General features: G+C 44.1%; 1 long non-coding RNA gene across 1 annotated transcript; it reads left to right on the top strand.

Annotated features, from left to right (window-relative positions):
• The first annotated feature begins 5,872 nt into the window (after positions 1-5,872).
• LOC310831965 lies at positions 5,873-15,523 on the top strand. The gene is made up of 4 exons (XR_014558069.1): positions 5,873-6,023; positions 6,354-6,496; positions 15,110-15,189; positions 15,395-15,523. It is a non-coding gene; the product is annotated as an uncharacterized lncRNA (long non-coding RNA).
• The last annotated feature ends 4,771 nt before the right edge of the window (positions 15,524-20,294 follow it).

Genomic DNA, 20,294 nt, shown 5'->3' with positions numbered 1-20,294 from the left:
ACAGTACATGCTATTCGGCTAGAGAACGGCCTTGCAAAATTCAGAGAAGTGAAAATTCAAAGGATGGCTGTGTTTCGGTTCACATCTTGTTTTGGAAAGGGCAGATTTGGAATGTTCACCTTTAAACATGAACTGAATCGACTTTCTCCCCCCCCCTTCCTGATCCCATAGAATGGCATGCAATTGGAGTGTGTCCATAAGTGAAAAGATTACGCAAGTTGCTTCCAGATGAGCGATGATTCATCCTGATTTGTTTGCAGGGAGTTTAAATCAAGCTTTATCAGACACTTTTCAGTGCCTTTTCCCATTACTTCCCTTATCGCCAAAAAGTCTGATCATGTGGGGAAGCAGGCTTCTTGCTCAGGAGCTCCAAAACAGCTTTAATTGCAGAACCTGAATTCGCTGATATGTGACTGCATCCCTCTCACAAAGCAGCAGCCTTCTTCTGGAAAAACCCACAGACTCCTTCCATTTGAATGGGTGAGGAAGAGCTCTCCTGCCTTCTTCAGCACATCAAAGACTGTTAACTGAAGTGTTTCCTGCCTATGCAAATGCTGCGTTTGATCCCTTTTTATTTCATAAAACATTTCACAGAAGGAAGGCAGTCTTGGGCACCCACAGAAAAATGATAGGCCTCCAAGGAAGTTTAAAGAGGAGGAGTGCCTCTCGTGCAGAGAGAGAAGCGAAATCCCCTCCTTAGGGAGAGACTCAAGGCAAGACCATCCTCAAGGAGCGAGGGAGAACATCAACCAGCTCAGACGCAGGGTGCTAAGAGCAGCGAGTTTTCCAACAAACAAAGACCAAATTGAAAGGAGGGGGGGAATCTGAAGCAAAAGGCATCTCAATGGCAATCTGAGTTGAAGGGCTCAGTAGGGAACCTCACTAGGAACCTTGACAAATGTGACTCAAATAACTGTGATCTTTAATACACGCTCCCCTGGCAAAGATTACTGAACAATCACTGCCACCCTCCCACTAGGAAAAGTGTTCGTTCTTTTAAAAAAAAATCCCCTCTCGTTCAGCTGGGAGGTGGTATGAATACACCAGGGTGGTTTAAACTGCTTTTTAATGGTGTAAAGTGCCTTAACGCCAGCGTCTACATTTCAAGTGCTTTGCTCTCATGCCCACGCAGCCCTTGCAGGTCTGGTGCAGTGTTTTTCAGAATGTGTTCCAGGAAACTCAGGAGTTCCTAGGAGTTCCTTCCTTTATCTCTACCCCTCCCCTCTCTCACACACACACAAGCACACACACATCCATGCACACATTCTCTGTCTCTCCCCCCCCCCTTATTATCAACAAGAAGACAACAGTGGCATTGTAGATAAATACCACCAAAGGCCGTGCTTCTTGGGAGAAGGGCAATGACAGGCCTAGACAGCATCTTGAGAAGTAGAGACGTCACCTTGCCAACAAAGGTCTGTATAGTAAAAGCTATGGATGACAGAGGACGAGATGGTTCGATAGTGTTTTCGAGGTTACCAGCATGAGTTTGACCAAACTGCAGGAAACAGTGGAGGACAGAGGTGCCTGGCGTGCTCTGGTCCAAGGGGTCACGAAGAGTCGGACACGACTAAACAACAACAACAAGGCCGTGTTGTGACTCTAATGCAGGGGTACAGAACCTCAAGCGGGGGGGCAAATGCATCCCTCTGGACTTTTTAGCTGGCCTTCAGAAATCTTCCCAAGCCATGTCCCTCACTGGCCCTGCTAACACCCGAAGTATTTGTCTTGGTTAGCCTGAGTCCTTCTTCTGGTGGTCATGCAAGAAGATCCAGGAATTTGGAGGGGAGGCCTTTTACAAAATGGAACTTATTGCAGGTCAGATATTAGACTCATATCCCATGATGACGATGCTGTTATCCATATTTGATGAAGGAAGTCAACATGTTACAAATAAGGACCTAATAAAGCTCTTACTATTGCTTGACAATACAGGGGTACCTCGGTTTACGAACTTAATCCGTTCCAGAACTCCGTTCTTAAACCGAAACTGTTCTTAAACCGAGGTGTGCTTTCCCTAATGAGGCCTCCCTCTGCCGGTGCCTTTCCACCGTTCAGATTCTGTTCTTAGACCGAGGTAAAGTTCTCAAACCGGGACACTACTTCTGGTTTTGCGGAGTTTGTAAACCGAATCATTATTAAACCGGACTGTTCTTAAACCGAGTTACCACTGTACCTAGAAGGTGGAAGAATTTAGGAGACCGTTTGCTATTTGAATGGTACCAGCGAACAATTGCATTCATGGAAAAGCTGGCGCAAGAGGTGAAAGGCGGGAACAATTTTTTAAAGACAGAAGGAGAGCTTCAAACGGCATGGTATCTCTTTATTAAATATGTAGCCCAATGGGAAATCAGACACCACTGGGCTGGCTCACAGAGGGCAGGTCTTTGCTCCTCACAGAGCAGAATGGAAATGAATATGGGTGTCCAATGCTGACATTAAATGAAATATTAGCATGTTTAAGGGTGTGTGTTCAATATACAAAGTCACTTCCACCTTAAGGAGGATGTGGGGTTGCCCAGGGGGTGGGAAGCTTGCCCCTGCATGATTGGGGGATTCCCGGCTGCGTCACCCCCTGGCTGGCCAATTGGGTTGCTCTGGGGGTGTGGCCTGCCCCTTAAAGACAGGATGCAGCCGGGGATCTCCTTCTTTGTCCGCCTGCCAGCTGCTCTGGTTTTCCCACCCTCCTGCCCTCTAAGGTCTTTGACCTTGCTATGGACCTTGGTTGTCACCGTTGAGGGGCCTGGCAGGAATTTTTCCACTTGGCAAATTGGCACCAGCCACTTGGTTTTCGCCTAAAAGGTAAAGGTAAAGGTACCCCTGCCCGTACGGGCCAGTCTTGACAGACTCTGGGGTTGTGCGCCCATCTCACTCAAGAGGCCAGGGGCCAGCGTTGTCCGGAGACACTTCCGGGTCACGTGGCCAGCGTGACATCGCTGCTCTGGCGAGCCAGAGCCGCACACGGAAACGCCGTTTACCTTCCCGCTGGTAAGCGGTCCCTATTTATCTACTTGCACCCAGAGGTGCTTTCGAACTGCTAGGTTGGCAGGCGCTGGGACCGAGCAGCGGGAGCGCACCCCGCCGCAGGGATTCGAACCGCCGACCTTTCAATCGGCAAGTCCTAGGCGCTGAGGCTTTAACCCACAGCGCCACCTCATAGCAAATCGTCACAACTTCCTGGGTATTGGTGGTTAGGCATTGGAATAGTTCTGTAGATGGGAAGAGGGGCGGTAGCGCCATCACCTGCCCCGCATATTGAAGGGTAGTCCATTAAAGGATTCCAGGGGGCTTAGCGCTGTCCAAAGCCTAGGGAGGTTAGGGCCTAAGGCACGCCCCCTATCAGTGACCTGGGGGAGCTCCTAGTTGATGTGCATCAGCAGGACTCCCCCTACTGGTGGTTAACCCTTCCCGGACTTCAAGCAGATGGGCTGGAGTCAGATATAGACAGTTAGGTCCAATGCCTAAGCCACTCTTCACCTGTAACCAATAAAGTTGTGTCCTTTTTTAGCCCATAGCCTTAATAATTGTGTCGTGTGTCATTATTCTACCTGGGGGGGTCGGGAACTCACCACGCAACAGGCTGTGCCATTGCAAACTAGGCAGGAAGAGCATGTAGTTTCTCATACATTGTGGATTTTTGTTGGTATATTTACTGAGATCCTTTTGCAGGCACCATAGGAGGTGCACACTGGCACCCAAAGGAACCAAGTTGATGCCTACAGGGCAGGAGAGGAGACCTCTTTGGGCGGACTGCCATGCTTTCAAGGTAATCAGTCATTTGGACCACAGTTTTGTGCCTAAGCATACAGACAAAAATCAACTTACATTGCTTCAACAAAATGGTCTGGATCAGGGTAGAATTTGCATCTCTCTTTACATCCCAAATACCTCCAAATAATTACTTATAAGGGGGTCTCCTTTGCCTCCATTTCCAGAGCCTAATTTAGGTGCTTTATCAAAATGATTTAAAACGGCTCTCTCACGAGGAAGCCGTATTTCAAAGCTTTTATTTATCGGGCTCTTCCAAAAGTGTGTGTTTTAATGCACATCCTGACTTTTTGCCAAAGCTGTCCGTCGAAACATTTGAGACTGGAGCGGCCCTTTCCTGGGGAGTTATATTTATGAGATTGTTCATATTAATACAGACCAATTCATCAAAATAAATCTTTCCCAGAGGCTTATAAATCTCTCCCCCAACACCCCCAGCCAGTAGAATTCCCCCAACCAGCAGCTACACTCTGGACAGTGTCCTTACCTGGTAAACTTCAGACAAAGTGTTGCAAATAGAAATAGTGTCAGAACTTGGCTGGGGAAACTCAGTCTTTACTGCTGGTGGGTGGTGGTTTCCTGCTGCAGCTTTTGCTTAACTGTCATGATATTATTATTTTCTTGGAGTTTTATTTTTGATACTAAGTTTTAAAACACTCCAATAATTCTTTTCCAGTAGTGCAGAAAATATATTTTAAGAACCTAAGAAGAACTCTGGCAGATCAGGCCTGGGACCCATTTAGTCTAGCCTTCTGTTCTCACTGTGGCCAACCAGATTTTATTTATTTTATTCATTTATTAAATTTCTAGACCACTCTTCATCCGAGGATCACAGGGCAGTTTACAATAGAAAAACACAAAAATACCATAACAAAGTAACAAACAAAAATAATAACCCCACCCACCCACCCTGTTTAAGAGACCAGATGACTCTGGGAAGTCTGCAAACTGAGCATGAGCACAGCATTCCCTGCCCCCTCCTGTGGTTTCCAGCAACTGGTGTCAGAAGTGTTGTCTCCAACACAATCTCTGCTTCTTTGTGCTTGAGTCTTCTTCCCCCTCCTTGCTGTAGTATTGGCACTGGACTGTCTCCTGGTCTTCCTTCTGCATCCAGCTTTGGACCTTGACTATTCTCTGTGCTTAACCCTCTGGCTTGTTGAAATTATGCTGCTCCTTGAACCCTGTGCTCTTGGCTAAGTGTTTTGTTAAAAGGCTCTTTTCTCCCTCCTTGGCCTGAAATCCTTGACCAAGGGTGAAGAACCTTCTTGGCTCCACAGGTCAGAACCTTAGTGACCTGTCGGTCGCACAATGTCATAATGGTACTACATGATTGGCAGGTAGGTCTGGTCCAGCTGGGTGAAAATATCACTCCAAGCTGCTCTGAGCTCTGACTGGGCCACTGAGTGGCTGGCCAGTGGTCAGTAGGACAGAAAGCCTCATTGATTTGTTCCATAACATTCAATGGGAGCTGAGACAGAATGCAGGCTGGGGAGTTTTCCCTACTCCCTTTCTACAAGTGTACCTTCAGCCTGCTCCACCAATAACTATGTTATCACTAAGGCTGAACCTAGCCTGAAAACCTGTGCTGTCTAACTATTAAATGGGTTTGAACCCTTGCTGTGTTTAAATTAGGTGCTGGTAAACATTGTTTAAAGAATTATACACTAAAGAAATCAATCACAATTCAATTTCTTATTATTATTATTTTTAGTGTGCATTTGATGATGAATGACAAGATGTACTTTCACAAGCGATTGAAGCATATAACCAAAAAAAGCACAATACATTCCCTCTTTTCCTTAATGGCATAGGCTAAATTATCCATTACATGCGGAGGCAGCATAAAAGCCATTTTGAACATCGAGCAGTGGATCAAAGAGAGGGGCGATAACTTGTCCACAGGAGAAAGCCACGCCTCTCAAAGTCTGAGAACAAGGATAAGCAGTCTGCATTTTAACTACCTCTCCTGGACTTAAAACAGTCTGCAAAGTCAAAGTCTCCTACTGCGGCGAGTGTCAAATACTAGCTACAAAGATCTTCTTTGCCCACTTTGCTTTTCTATTACAAATGACATTTTCCTCACCAGTTTCAGGTGAATTGAAGTGAGCTGTGTGTTTTTTTAAAAAAAGAAAAAGAAAGAAAGAAAGAAAGAAAGAAAGAAAGAAAGAAAGAAAGAAAGAAAGAAGCAAATTAAATTCTGCTCAGCTCTTCCTGGAACAGAAAGTAGAGAGAATGGATTTCCAGAACATTCTGTGGTACCTCAAAACTTACTTAGCCCTGTCCAGCCCGTTAGAACTCTAGTTCCCAGAGCAGTTAATAGTCAATCCCTCTTTCCAAGAAACTCTGGGAATTATAGCTCTGTGAGAAGAATAGGAGATCTCCAAACAACTCTCAGCACCCTTATCCAACTACAGTTAATGGCATTCTTAGGGGGAAGCCATGACTATTTAAAGTAGTATGATACTGCTTTAAATAAATAGTGCAAATGGGGCCTCATTGACAGGTGGCACGATGCCCCTACTGTTCCAACAATGACATGTCTGCTTCCTTGGTCAGCAGAGCCACACCCTCTCTCTTCTTGCTAGGCCTCCAGAAGACCAAGCTCCTCACTCCAGCACCTGACCATAGCAGGAAACATGGGTTGGAAGAACACTCTCTCCAGGTCATGCCCCAGACCAGTCCAAATGGATGAGGTGTGGAGGTGGAGGAGCCTCTCATCTCAGAGCAGGTGAGCAAACTCAAGTGAATCATCAGGGGCATGGCAGTATTGGGGCTGGGGCTGGGGAGTGCAACCTGAGAGATTTCCAGGGCCAAAACGTTGAAAGCTCTGGCCTGATCGCTTTTGACAAGCTCATTGCGGCCCTCTCTCAATTGGAACCATTTGTGGTGCTATATTAACGCAATGAAACCTATCCCCCAGCAAAAACAGAACCCGAAAGGTTGACACAAGAGCTGAAGGCCAAGTGAAACCAGATCTGTTTGGCGATCTCTTAAAGAAGATGGAAAGCTAATAAAACACAGCTTTTCCTTTTCTTTCTCGCCCCCCTCCCTTTTATGCCACATATTGACCATCATTCTCCACCAGGTAGAAGAGAATAACGATGTCAATCCCAAACTAATTGACTCCATCCCTTTCCGCTCTTTCATGGGGGGCATTTTTCTCTGAGGGTCAGGATGTGTTAGAAAACAACTATTTCATGACCCGCCTCTAAATGTTCTGCATTCCCCCTCACTCCAATATAGAGAGAGGAGGCTAATATTTAATGAACGGAGTCTGAGCAGCAGTTCTGTTGGATTTCAGCCAACTTGGGGGTGTTGACTGACCTCACTGATTCCGATTAGGCTGTGTGTCTGGAATTGCCATTACTGCGGCCCTTACAAAATCTCCATTACCCTGGATATCTGTTTAAAACTTGATCTTGTACTACCTCTTGATGTAATTCCTGCATGGGAGTATGTCCCCAGAGGATGCTTCTCATTACTGCTGCTGGTAATCTTATGGTTTGGGTGCTGGGTGAGATTATAACTCCTGCAACTGGCAGCATACATCTGATATATATTATCTGTGAGAGCAGCACGGCATTCCTGCAAAGTATACAATAATCCCAAACATTATGCAGTACTGTGTGTGTGTGTGTGTGTGTGTGTGTGTGTGTGTGTGTGTATTTCTTACAACCTGGTAGAACCTCTACCTAAGCCAGTTTGGTTTGGTGATTAGAGGGTCAGATCAGGACCTGGAAGACCAGAGCTAAAATGCCCACTGAGCTATGAAGCTCACTAGGTGACCTTGGTCCAGTCACTGCCTCTCAGCCTGACCTACCTCACAGGGTTGTTGTGGAGAAAAAGGAAATATTGCAGTGCAGTGAAATAAAATAAATAAAATAAAATAAAATAAAATCCACCATTTTCTTACAAGTAAAACTGGAAAAACACGACTTGATTAAATTTTGGTAGGGCTTTCAAGGCCACAAAAAATGACCTTAAGATGCATCCCACCAGCTGCCAATTGCTCTCCTTCAGCCAAAATGGACTTTCGGTGACAGATTTTTGAAAAGCCAGTCATGGCACTACAATGGTACCTCAGGTTAAGAACCTAATTCATTCTGGAGGTCCGTTCTTAACCTGAAACTGTTCTTAATGTGAGGTACCACTTTAGCTAATGGGGCCTCCCACGGCCGCTGCGCAATTTCTGTTCTCATCCTGAAGCAAAGTTCTTAACCCGAGGTACTATTTCTGGGTTAGCAGACTCTGTAACCTGAAGCGTCTGTAACCAGAGGTACCACTGTACAAACTGGATAGAGCAAAAATCAGCCTGCAGCTCTGAGCTATCTGGAACTCTGCAGCAAATACTTTTAAAACTCGCATTCCTCTTGCTTTCAAACATGTGCCTCAAAGCTTGTTGTAATTTAGCTTCTACACACCTCAGGAGGGGGGGAAATCACACAGGGTTGGGGGAGATCGCTTCATTCTTTTGAATTTCTTCTCCTTTCTTTCTGTGTTTTTTTTTAATGGCCTAACTTCTAAAGGAGCAGGTGGAAAGCAGGCTAAACAGACCTCCAAGGTCAACATGGCAGAATTTCAGAGTCCAGTTAACTCATTAAGTTTAAGTGGAAAATAGGGGATGAAAGCTTCGTTTAGGAAGAATTAAGGAAATACCTAGGAATGGGTTTACAAAGTGAAATATTTTCTCTCAAAGCCAAAAGGTTAGCAGGTTGGTCTCTCCCATCTGTGACTGATTAAATGTGTTTGAGGGGACAGGTGGCTTTAGGAAATGTAATACTTAAAGAGCTTTTAAAATATTTTCGGCACTTTGGCCAGGTTATTGGATTCATTCTTGCCAACTCAGCAAGACGATGTCTTGAAAAGCACCACCACCCAGCACTCATAGATGCAGTGCTTTCTCAAAATTATCTCCTTATCAAAAATCTACAGTTCCTAGGTCAATGCCAAGGCATGGCAAATCTTACTGCTGCTTACTAACATTTATGGAAGCGTTAGTTTATGGAAGCATATTGTGTAAACTACACAATAGTTTAACGTAGAATGGGGAAGAATTTTGGTTTGGCTCACCTTTTTACTGTGACCTTACCTAATCCCAAAAGCAATACATGGGAACTGAAACACATCTGTCCATCAAAATTCACACTTCTCCTGACTCTGAGATACAATTCAAGCAAATAAATGAATACAATAATGTGTCTATTAGGGAAAGGTGTGTAGAAAATAGTGTAGAAAATAGTGTAGAAAAACACATTGTATTAGGGGAAATCGCTTGCAAAAATTTGCACACTATTATTCCTATTTATAAAACTCAATTAAAAAGAAGGAATGTGCACTAAAATGTTAGCAGATGTTGTAAGGGTTTGTTTCTTTTTACAATGAGATAGGGAAAGAAACCGAAATTGACGGTTTCACCCATCCCTAAGTTTAAATGATTGGAAGGGTTGGTTCTGCTGTCTTAGGCATAGCGTCATGGCAGTAAGTTCAACAGGCAATAAAGGAAGCCCGTTTCCAAGTAGGGCTGAAGCAAATTTGCTCCCATTAAGCCAGGTAAAGGTAAAGGGACCCCTCACCATTAGGTCCAGTCACGGATGACTCTGGGGTTGCGGCGCTCATCTCGCTTTATTGGCCGAGGGAGCCGGCGTACAGCTTCTGGGTCATGTGGCCAGCATGACTAAGCCACTTCTGGTGAACCAGAGCAGCTCACGGAAATGCCGTTTACCTTCCCGCCGGAGCGGTACCTATTTATCTATTTGCACTTTGACGTGCTTTCGAACTGCTAGGTTGGCAAGAGCAGGGACCAAGCAACGGTAGCTCACCCCGTCACGGGGATTCAAACTGCCGACCTTCTGATCAGCAAGCCCTAGGCTCTATGGTTTAACCCACAGTGCCACTTGCATCCCAGGTAGCCTTTCAATATTTGCTATCTGCATCTAAAAGCTCCTGCAATTCAATTTCAATATTTGATAATGATATTTGACAGCCAACATGTGATGCTGTCTCAGATTTGACAGCATTTGGAAGCTGGCATTCAGTAATAATGGTTGCTGGCATGCAATGGCAAGAAGAGATGTAAAACTTATACCTCTCTTTTCTGTTATAAGAAACTCAACGCAGGCTACAATGCAAAACAACAAAGACATACTTTAAAACATAGCAACTGCACATTCAATATAACAATATCAAGACCAGTAGGAATGTGCCATGCCATTGATCCATATAGCTCAATATTGTCTACAATGACTGTTAACAGCTGTCCAGGCTTTCAGCCAGGGAATTTTCCCCAGCCCTATCTGGAGAAGGAACCTGGGATGTTGTAGATGGTCTACTACTGAACTACAGCCCTTCCCTGATAATGCTTCCCAGTGGCTGGTCCTCTTGCTGTCCCCAGCAGTCTAGTTTAAAGGTTGCCAAGTGATTTCACTGGGAGATGCTGACTAGTTGAAGAGGTGACTTTTTGTGGATGTCTGCTCAGAAATAAGCCCCATGGAGTACAATGAGGCTTACTGTAGCAAGTTTGCACAGGGAACCAGTGTGTGTGTAGATACGATTTGCAATATCTGCATTTTTGGGCCAAATACAGATTACATAGGGACGCGGGTGGGGTGGCCCTGTGGGTTAAATCAGAGAGCCTAGGACTTGCCGATCAGAAGGTCAGCGGTTCGAATCCCCACAACGGGGTGAGCTCCTGCCAAGCTAGCAGTTCAAAAGCACGTCAAAGTACAAGTAGATAAATATGTACTGCTCTGGCGGGAAGGTAAACGGCGTTTCTGTGCGCTGCTCTGGTTCGCCAGAAGCGGCTTAGTCATGCTGGCCACATGACCTGGAAGCTGTACAACGGCTCCCTTGGCCAATAAAGCAGGATAAGCGCCGCAACTCCAGAGTCGATCACGACTGGACCTAATGGTCAGGGGTCCCTTTACCTTTACCTTACAGATCACATGGCATACACTCTATGCATAGTTCCCCATGCAAGCATTTTATTGTACGCATGAAGAGTAAACACATGCAGAGGACAGGGCCTGTGTGTGTCTCCTTTTCCTTCCACGACATGCATTGAGGGAAAAGACTACAGGCAACATTCTGACGTGGCATGGCAGCAGTACATACATCCAGCTTTGCCGCACATAGCATAATTAGAAATTACACATCTTAATTAGAGATGTGAAATACATTTGTGCAGAATAATAACCCAGTCCAGTGCTCCTGAACTGGCAGGTTGGGATAGAACTCCCAGCTGGGTGATGCACTTCTATGGATTTTGCAATGCATTTTTTGTTTTTCAAGATGTGCACACAAAAATTTGCATTTTACGGAAAAGTAATCCTTTTTTGCAATAGCCTTAACTGGTATGGAGTACCATCATTCTTTTTTTGCTGGTACTCAAGACACTTTGATCAGGATACAAGTACAAGCACCTCATTTTTTACACACACACCACCCACCCACCCCAAAAAAGGACATATAAAATATTAATATTATTGGTGAATGTATTGAAAAGTTCACTGTCTTAATTGGCACCCCAAAACACATCAAGGAGACTCTCAAGTCAAGACTCAAACAATAACTTGAGTATAAAAACAAACCCCAAAGTCTTGTCTGTCTTAAGCTACCCCTTTATTGGTGATACTGATGCTCTAACCTCAGAATGTGGAGAGATATTTTTCTCACAGAGGGATTCCTGGGCCCCCTCCACCCACTGGAAACTTTCACAGCACTGGATTACATTTTGATTTACGAGATTTTGCTAAGATGTGAATTAGCTTTCCTTACCTTTCGTAAAGCTATGCTTTACCACTCTGCACTGTTAAGGCAAAGGAACTGATTCTCCATGAAAGGGAGCCACACATCATCACACAAAAGTTGGGCTCATTGAGTTTCTCGGAAACCGCTTTAAATCTCTCATAGGCTTATAAAACCATAGAAAAGCAAAGAATTGTGGATCTTTTGTGCTGAGTTGCATTACTTTGATTGAGCATGATTTTTTTAAAAAAAAAACCATTTGCTTCACTACCATTAAAAAAAAAGACAAAAATAGTCAGAAACAAATTTGCAGAGAGTAGGCTTATGTCAGCAGCACATGCGTGAAAACTAGAGTAATATAGAGAAGACTTTAAGCCTGTGCTGAAATAATCCTCTGGAAGCTGTTTGTCTTACATGTTGATTGCATGCAGACACAAGAAGTTGCTGCTTGAAGCCATACTGTACCATGAGTTATGTGTTACTTAAGTTGTGCAAATATTCTGCATGCCACATGGGTAATTGTTGCATGTGTGTCTTTTATCAAATTGCTAAAATATATGGAAATTCCACCATAAACACAAGTCTCCAAATTATATAAATACTTAAATTGAACTCTGAGCCGCATAATTATTTGACCTGTCCACATTCACACTGCTACATGGGTTTTGTAGTCTATTTCAAACTTGCAGGGCGATATTACATTTGGAGAATACATGTGACAAGTGGGACCTGTAGCAAAATGTTGCAGTGTGTACCTCAAACCCCTAAAGGAGTTCTCCTGTTCCAGGTTCCAGCCAGCTGGCTATGTCCTCCTCTCAGCTATTATAAGATACAAGAGGATCAAGTAGCCTCATTCTCTATTTTCCCCCATTTCCAGTTGACACTCAACTTTCCATGGGACCTGGAGGCCACTGAGCATGCTCAGACCTCCTTGTGACAACTCAACCCCCTGGCTGAGCTTTCTGATTGGCAAGAGGCCCCTCATGGCCATTCCACTACTACATAGCAGGAAACCTGTACTGACAGGCCTGCAAACAACTGGAACTGGCTCTCCAGTCCTACCTGGAGATACCATGGTTTCAACCAGGGACTCTCTGCATGGCATGGTTGTATGAATGAAGCGTGCAGGCTCTATCAGAATGAACAGGCATAGTAGGGTTAATAGAATCCTGGGGTCCCTCTAGACTTCTGCCTGCATTTGTTCGCGAGTTTATCCTGCCACATCAAACTGAGGCAATAATAGTGCATTAGTATAGGATTTATTCGGGATGCGGGTGGCACTGTGGGTTAAACCACAGAGCCTAGGATCAGAAGGTCGGCAGTTCGAATCCCCGCAATGGGGTGAGCTCCCGTTGCTCAGTCCCTGTTCCTGCCAACCTAGCAGTTCAAAAGCATGTCAAAGTGCAAGTAGATAAATAGGTACCACTCCGGTGGGAAGGTAAACAGCGTTTCCGTGCAATGCTCTGGTTCGCCAGAAGCGGCTTAGTCATGCTGGCCACATGACCCGGAAGCTGTATGCTGGCTCCCTCAGCCAATAAAGCCAGATGAGCGCCGCAACCCCAGAGTAGGCCACAACTGGACCTAATGGTCAGGGGTCCCTTTACCTAAAGAATTTATACCGGACCATCTACACACCATTCTGCCTTATTAGTTGTTCTGTGATGGTTCTCTGATCTAACATCAGTTACCACATTATGTTCATCTGGAGAGTCACTCTTGCACTACAGAACAAAAGCAGGACAACAAAGAAGCAAAGCAACAGAACACATGAGGCAGGAAAAGATACAGAATCTCACCAGGAAGCTATGTGAAATAGGCCACTTAGAGATGAAGCAGGATGCCAACCCCCAATACCATCATGAGCAAAAAACCATAATGAATGCACAATGAAATGGGCATCTGTATGTGGTCTCTTTTATTTTTTAAAAAAGTTGATCCAGTCTGCAGCATGGCATTTGAAGCAGTCAGCTCCTTTGCGATCTGCGTGACTCTTGCCATTTGTGCTTAATGGTTCTGCTGCTGGGTAGCTGCCCATGACTTCGAGTGCAACTTCCTTCCCAAATGCTTGCAAATGTGTCCACACCCCATTTTTGTTGCTGTTAATTCTCCGCTCCTTCCCATGCCCCCGCCTCTTAGTTGTAGTATGAGTAATCTAATTTCTCTGCACAACGCGTTGCTGTTTGATAGACAGGTTGCCAAGGGACATTTCATGTGTCAGCATCAGTGAAAATGACTTTTGAAGAAAGCTCACACCCTATCACTAGCGTGGAATCCAAATTGCCATAGAGCTTCTGCAGCCATGAGTACTCCACGCTTCGCTCCCAGATAATGTATTCCATTGCCTCTGGCAGAGAAAAAATCAGTGAGAATCTCTATTGAATACTGATATCAGCTGGGAAGCAGAATGTGGGAAGGGAATCCATAATTAGGAATATTCAGATGTTGTACAATCACTTTTATTAGTACCTTGAACAACAACATAGGAGTGCAGATCCGAACATTAGGGATGAACAGAGGCATCATTTTCCATTCCATCCTGTGGCAGAACTGTTTCCATTCCACTGCAGTTCACCCTCCACCAAAAGCTATATCATTTGTCTTTCTGTCTGCTGTGGCAATTTTTTGTAAGTTGCATGATTAACTATGTGGTCATTATACCGTTCCACCCCATTTCATTTCAATGCAAAGGAATAGAGGGGATGCTCATCAAATTTACAGATTACATCAAACTTGGAAGCATTAGCAAATATCACAGAAGATAGAATCAGGATCACCTTAATAGAGTAGATAACTTGGCCAAAGGTAATTGAATGAATTTCCACAGGGATAAATGTAAGGTTCTACAATTAGGTAGAAGTGTAGGGAAGTGTATCCCTACAAATTGAGGGATAACCAGATGCACAAATATAGGATGGGGGGCACCTGGCTTGACCACATTAGGATCTTAGTAGACCACAAGCTTAGCATGAGTCAACAGTGTGATGCAGCAGGAAAAATAGCTAATGCCATTCTAGGCTGCATCTACAGAACTATAGTGTCCAGATCGAGGTAATTATTAGTTCTAGTCTATTCTGTCTTGGTCAGACCCTCCCAACCCTGTGCTGGGTACCACAGTTTAAGAAGGCTATTGAGCTGGAACATGCGCAGAGGAGGGCAACCAAGATGATCAAGGATCTGGAAACCAAGCCTTATGAGGAACATTTGAAGAAGTTGGCTATATTTAACCTGGACAAGAGAAAACTGAGAGGTGATATGATAGCCATCTTCAAATAACTGAACCGCTGTCACATGGAAGAGACAGCAAGCTTGTTTTCTGCTACACGAGAAGGGAGAACTCAAATGACAAGAACGGCGATTCCAACGCAATATTAGGAAGAACTTTATGAAGGTAAAAGCTGTTCAGCAATGGAACAGATCACCTGAGAAGGTGGTGGACTCTCCTTCATTGGAGGCTTCTAAGCAGAGGTGGGATGGCCATCTGTCAGGGATTCTTTAGCTGTGATTCCTGCATTGCAGCGGGTTAGATTAGATGACCCTTTGGGGCCCTTCCAACTCTACAATTCTACATGCTTTAATCCCTTCATCTCTCTTCTGGCAGATGATTCCCACTTGCTTCCCCATTTTCCACAGAAGTGCAAGAACGAGCTCTGCGTCCACCCCCTGCTGCTATTCATCCAGGTCTGTAAGTGTAAGTCTTTCCAAAGCGATGAAGTGACTCTTTTTTATGAAAGGGGGCATACTGTTACACTTCACTGTCGACATCTGCCATTCAGCAAGCACCACCCTATAAAAGAAACCTAAAATGTTCTGTTCCTCAATTAAAGTATAAAAGCAGAGCTGTTTGGGGAGGTTTATAAGGTGGTTATTTCTATTTACCTGACAGATTTCTGCCCTGGTTGCAGCGCAGTGCCAGATTTCATTGTTTAACTGGGAACAATTGTTTTGTGAGACTGGTATCTATGGAGAAGCAAGATATGTGCACTACATCACTGCTAAAGGTCTTCCCAGCCCAGCCCAGCCCAGCCCCCAAAGCAGATACAGAGTCCGCAATCTCACATGTAATAGAATAAACGGCTCATGGATGGTCTTTGTCGAAAGCCATTTTCTCCACATTGCAATCAGTGAGAGATGATACAGCATCCGCAAGGGTCTTGTTCTGAAGGTTTTAGAGAGAGACCAGAGGCATGTGGGAAGCAGAAGAGAATGTGCAGTACCATATCCCGCACCTGCCTATTTGAGCATTCAGCTGAACAGGAGTTCATTTCCCTCTGGTCTGCAAAGACCTCTAGAAGAAATAAAAGATTAAATTTATGGCATGTAATTCCCTAAGAGAGAATATTATGAAAATGATGTATAGGTGGTACATGACTCCAGTCAAGCTTGCAAAAATATATCATCTGCCCGATAATAAATGTTGGAAATGTAAGGAAAATGAAGGTACATTCTTTCACCTTTGGTGGACGTGCCCAAAGATTAAGGCTTTCTGGGAAATGATCTATAATGAAATGAAAAAAGGTATTTAAATACACTTTCTTGAAGAAACCAGAGGCCTTTCTCCTGGGCATAGTTGGCCAATTGGTGCCAAAGAAGGATAGAACTTTCTTTATGTATGCTACAGCAGCAGCAAGAATACTCATCGCAAAGCATTGGAAGACACAAGACCTACCCACTCTGGAAGAATGGCAGATGCAAGTAATAGACTACATGGAAATGGCGGAAATGACTGGCAGAATCCGAGACCAGGGAGAAGAGTTGGTGGAAGAAGATTGGAGGAAATTTAAAATTTACTTACAGAAACATTGTAAAATTTCTGAATGTTGATGACATTGAAATGAAATGAAGGGGTTCTAGCAACAAGGTAAAATGTAAGATTGGATTGATAATAGATGAAAATCTGAAATTATAATATGTGAGGAAAAACAATTAAGGATAAACTAATAGGATTTGCTGAACCAATTTTTAAAAGGGATACAAAAAAGGGAGGCGTGAGGAAGTCAGGAAAATAAGTTAATCTAAGATGAGAAACTAAAAAAGAGGGATTTTTGTTTTATTTTTGTGTGCTTTTTTTCCTTTTTCCTTTTTATGTTAAATGTTTGTATTTTTGTATTTTGTAACTCTGTATTTTTGTGTTTTTATACTTTCTTGTGTTTTTTTCTTTTTTCTGTTTGTTGTTCTGGAATTTTTTTATTGTTAAAACTTAATAAAATATTATTATAAAAAAACTTATTTCTCATTTATTTAAAGTGTTTTTACCATCCTCTTCTGCCAAAAAGGTTCCCAGAATGGACTACAGATGCATTTTAAGAACGATTGTTTTTAGTATTATTATCATCATTATCAACTGAATGTATTGTTGTCCAATAATTTTAGATGCTCTCTAGGCAGCTCACAAACATAAAATGATAAAACACCATTTAGAACCCTCAGGGTTGCCTACTAACAGACACGACATGAAAGGGGAAAGGTATGTGGAGGGAGGAGGGCTGAAGGGAAGGCTAAGAAGGTGTCCTCATTTCATGTTCAGAAATCTGACTGGACTGGCAATTGAATCTTACTTCAACAATGGGGATGGGCAACATTCTCCACTAGCTTAGGCTAGCTTGGGGGATGTGGGGGAACTCTGGTGCCTCCCCTAGAGTCAAACACTTGAGGCAGCTGTCTTACTCTGTCTAATGGTAGGGCCTGCCCTGTGTCACAGCCAAGTCTGGTTCAAAGATCAAGAACCATACAAATTGAGAAATAGAGCCCGTCAACAGTTTACCCCTGGGCAATATTTTTATGAACACTTTAGTATATGTATTAGTGTAGACATTACCTGGTGTGTTGTTTTTTAAGGTAAAAAGGTAAAGTCCAGTCAAATTTGACTGTGGGTGTGGTGCTCATCTCTGCTTGCAGGCCAAGGGAGCCGGCATTTGTCCACAGACAGCTTTCTATGTCATGTGGCCAGCATGACTGAACCACTACTGGCACACGGGACATTGTGACGAGTGCCAGAGCGCACGGAAACACCGTTTACCTTCCCGCTGCAGTGGTACCTATTTATCTACTTGAACTGGAGTGTTTTCAAACTGCTAGGTTGGCAGGAGCTGGGACAGAGCAACGGGAGCTCACCCCGTTTTGGGCATTCGAACTGCCAGCCTTACGATTGGCAAGCTCAAGAGGCTCGGTGGTTTAGACCACAGTGCCACCTAAAGTGATTCTGGGAACTCATTCCAAGCCCCTGAACAGAAGGTTACACCTGTTACACCTGTGCACTGTACGGTTCACCTCCTTAATGCTAAGGGTGGATAATGAGTCCAGGCTAGAGATGGACAAATCTGCCATTTTCAGTTTCTCTTTGTTTCTCTTTTCCCCCCAGTCTTCAGTTCTCCACATTTCTACATCAGTTTGCAGGGGTTTTTTGATTTAAAAGTCCTCGTGAAAATGCATCAGCATTGTAGTGCAAATTTCTCTCAATATGCACAACTTTGTATGACGTTTTGCCTAACGTACACATTATTATTTTTTTGCAAAGCCATGTTTCCTAATATAATTCCCCTTTGCATGGCATTTTAATGCACACCTTGCTCCAGTATTTGCAATGGTCTACATGTTACTTGGCTGGAGCAATGCCTTGCAAAATCCAGAAAAGTGCTCATTTCAAAGGATGGTTGTGTTTCGCTTTCCACGCTGTTGTGAAAAGTGTGAATTAGGTGAGTTTGCCTTTAAATGCAAATAGCATTTCTCCCCCATCCCTAATTAATGGGCAACAGGGGATGGGAGCATGCCTTCTCCTCCCTCTGGTCGTGGGGAGTGCAGCCACTGAGGATCAAGCTGGCTTTTAGCTGCAGAGCCCAATGCCGCACTCTGTTTTCTGAGGCATGCGAGAGCTTGGCCAAAAGAATATCTGGAACTGGAGGAAAGGCGGGAGGCCTCATAATATTATACAACGCATTAGAGACAATACAGCCGCCATGGCATTTCCTCTGCTCTCGTTACTCTTCCATCAAATAGTTAATTTTCTGATTGAAGCTGAGAAGAAACAGCTATTATCCAGGTGCCAATTATTGCTCTTAGCACCATGTGCATTAGAAGCTGATCCTAACAGCCCCCCTATTAAATGATATTGGACTGATAGACATAGGCCATCTAAACATTAGCCGTTTGGAAATCATGGTGCTTTTTGTCTGCCCCTCTCTTTTCTTGCTCCCACCCCTTTTTGGTCTTTCTTTCTTTCTTTCTTTCTTTCTTTCTTTCTTTCTTTCTTTCTTTCTTTTCAGCCTGAAATGCTGGGCTGAGCCACCACGTTTTAGTCAACGTGATTCTAAGAACATATGAAACGGCTGTGTATCAGGCCAGATTATTTGCCCATCCAGCTAAGCAATATTGACTCTGCCTGGAAGCAGCTCTTCAGAGTCTCAGGTAGACAGCATTTCCCATCGCCTGGTCGCTTTCCTTAACTGGGAATGCTAGCCACTGGACCTGGGGACCCTCTACATGCCAAGCTCACGTGCTTGGCCTCTCCATATCTGTAACCCAGTGCTGTTTTCAAGAAAAACAGATGCTGGAACTCACTGTGACCCTTGTTGACTTATAATGGCAATGACACCCATCTGAAAGGTGCTGGAACTGAGTTCTGGCAAGTTCTGGTTGAAAAAAAGCCCTCTCCAAGTGTCCCTATATTCTAGGGACAGTGCCAGAATGACAAAATCCATCCTGGTTTCTACATGGTCTGAAAAGGTCTTTTGGGTATTTGGGGTCTGAGTCATTTAGGATTTTAAACATTTACATGAGCTCTAACATTATATTCAAAGTCAGGTTGTTGTTGCTGCTGCTGCTGCTGCTGCTGCTGCTGCTGTTGTTGCTATTATTGAAAGGCGAGCCCTTCTTCAATATACTCTTTCCACCATTGACTCATTCTGAGTTTGACTCATTCTGAGTCAATGAGTATGCCATGATGGATTGTGTCTTCCTCATCCCCACATCCCTGCCCCGTCTGTTTCTTCATTAGGAATTCTGGGGAGGGGAAAACTGGTTTTTCACAGGAGGGCTGGTTTCACAGAAAGCTCATTGTTGATCTTTGGATGCCTCCGGGCCAACAATCTGTGCTACAAGTTACGCTGCTTTTTTTCCCTTTTTCTTTTTTTAAAGAACACACCAAAAAATAGACAAGAATATAATACTGATCCGAGCATCTGTAACTAGCTAATTAGGCCCTTGTGGGCAATGCAGCAGATAGGAAAATGGAAACAAACAAATATATCCTTGTACAATTGTACTTTAAAAGACCATCGTCACCACAAAGAGGACGCTGGTAAATTTGGGAGTGTTTTGTTCTAAAGGACCTAATTGAGGCTGGCTTCGTGGTTGCTTTTGCATTCCCCACCACCACCACCACACAAACACACACCCTTTTTCATCTAAAAACAGAGGATGTTTTTTGCCTCCAAACCTCAGCAACCTGTTAGAAGTTGATAATTAGTATGAGTTGTTAATCTAGTTTGGCTGTGATTAAGCTGCGATTGAACACGAGTGTAGTTCTTGTCAGTGAGCTGTGGGCCTGTAAGCCAGGGGGATGTTTAACAAGCCGCCAGTTGTCTGGGGCACCCACCGGGCATTGTGGCGGCTGATCAGCATTTTCAGCACAGGGTAAGCTAGTGAACAGATCTGAAACTTTGCATCTTGGGCTGGAGGCCAAGCTCTTGGGCTGCTGGCAGCACGGGTGAGGGGCATGTTGTTTCCATTACTGCGAGATGCTAACAAACAGGGTGAGGAAGCTGTGGCCCTCTTGTCAGGAACAGGTC

The sequence above is a fragment of the Podarcis gaigeae genome (assembly GCF_964106915.1).
Source record: "Podarcis gaigeae genome assembly, chromosome: 14".
In the NCBI taxonomy this organism is placed as follows: Eukaryota; Metazoa; Chordata; class Lepidosauria; order Squamata; family Lacertidae; genus Podarcis; species Podarcis gaigeae.
Note: the sequence above shows the minus strand (reverse complement) of the source record. Positions and strands in the feature narration are given on the sequence as shown.